Source organism: Eleutherodactylus coqui, chromosome 13, assembly GCF_035609145.1.
Source record: "Eleutherodactylus coqui strain aEleCoq1 chromosome 13, aEleCoq1.hap1, whole genome shotgun sequence".
Classification (NCBI taxonomy): domain Eukaryota; kingdom Metazoa; phylum Chordata; class Amphibia; order Anura; family Eleutherodactylidae; genus Eleutherodactylus; species Eleutherodactylus coqui.
In genome coordinates, this window is record NC_089849.1 from 122,341,074 (window position 1) to 122,343,238 (window position 2,165).

Here is a 2,165-nt window from a genome sequence, read left to right on the forward strand (position 1 = left end):
TGCGTCACTTCCGGCGTGTGACCCGCAAATAGCACCTTCCTCTTCCTCGCAACGCAGAGTGACGTCACCGGCTAAACGGCGGGAAGCTGAAGAAGCTCCTCCCCCTCAGACAAAACCGCTGTGAGGCGAGTGCGGCGGGCAGGTTGTTCCCACGGACTGGGCGCTCCTCCGACTTGTTGATGACCCACTATGAGGTGTTCGCTGTCTTCTCTAAGTTTACCTGGCGGCTTCGGGTGCCGCCTCTCCCTGTGGAAAGCTTCACCAGGGTGTAGTAACAGGCTCGGGCCCTGCTGCTCGGTCCTCTGCTAGATAATACCACCGCACCGTGACTAGCATACCCCAGTACTGAAGCTAGCACAGACACTGATATACTGCCACAGCGCGAACACATACCGCCACACCATGACTAACATACCCCAGTACTGGAGCTAGCACAGACACTGATATACTGCCACACCGCGAACACATACCGCCACATCATGACTAACATACCCCAGTACTGGAGCTAGCACAGACACTGATATACCACCGCACTGCGGACACATACCGCCACACCATGACTAACATACCCCAGTACTGAAGCTAGCACAGACACTGATATACCACCGCACTGCGGATACATACCGCCACACCATGACTAACATACCCCAGTACTGGAGCTAGCACAGACACTGATATACTGCCACACCGCGAACACATACCGCCACACCATGACTAACATACCCCAGTACTGGAGCTGGCAGACCGCCACTGATATACCACCGCACTGCGGATACATACCGCCACACCATGACTAACATACCCCAGTACTGGAGCTAGCACAGACACTGATATACTGCCACACCGCGAACACATACCGCCACACCATGACTAACATACCGCAGTACTGGAGCTGGCAGACCGCCACTGATATACCACCGCACTGCGGACACATACCGCCACACCATGACTAACATACCCCAGTACTGAAGCTAGCACAGACACTGATATACCACCGCACTGCGGATACATACCGCCACACCATGACTAACATACCCCAGTACTGGAGCTAGCACAGACACTGATATACTGCCACACCGCGAACACATACCGCCACACCATGACTAACATACCCCAGTACTGGAGCTGGCAGACCGCCACTGATATACCACCGCACTGCGGATACATACCGCCACACCATGACTAACATACCCCAGTACTGGAGCTAGCACAGACACTGATATACTGCCACACCGCGAACACATACCGCCACACCATGACTAACATACCGCAGTACTGGAGCTGGCAGACCGCCACTGATATACCACCGCACTGCGGACACATACCGCCACACCATGACTAACATACCCCAGTACTGGAGCTAGCACAGACACTGATATACTGCCACACCATGACTAACATACCCCAGTACTGGAGCTAGCACAGACACTGATATACTGCCACACCGCGAACACATACCGCCACATCATGACTAACATACCCCAGTACTGGAGCTGGCACAGACACCGATATACCACCCCACTGCGGATACATACCGCCACACCATAACTAATATACCCCAGTACTGAAGCTAGCACAGACACTGATATACCACCGCACTGCGGATACATACCGCCACACCATGACTAACATACCCCAGTACTGGAGCTGGCAGACCGCCACTGATATACCACCGCACTGCGGATACATACCGCCACACCATGACTAACATACCCCAGTACTGGAGCTAGCACAGACACTGATATACTGCCACACCATGACTAACATACCCCAGTACTGGAGCTGGCAGACCGCCACTGATATACCACCGCACTGCGGACGCATACCGCCACACCATGACTTAACATACCCCAGTACTGGAGCTGGCAGACCGCCACTGATATACCACCGCACTGCGGATACATACCGCCACACCATGACTAACATACCCCAGTACTGGAGCTAGCACAGACACTGATATACCGCGGACACATACCGCCACACCGTGATTAACATACCCCAGTACTGGAGCTGGCAGACTGTCACTGATATACCACCACACTGCGGACATATACCGCCACACTGTGACTTAACATACCCCAGTACTGGAGCTGGCAGACCGCCACTGATATACCACCGCACTGCGGATACATGCCGCCACACCATGACTAACGTACCCCAGTACT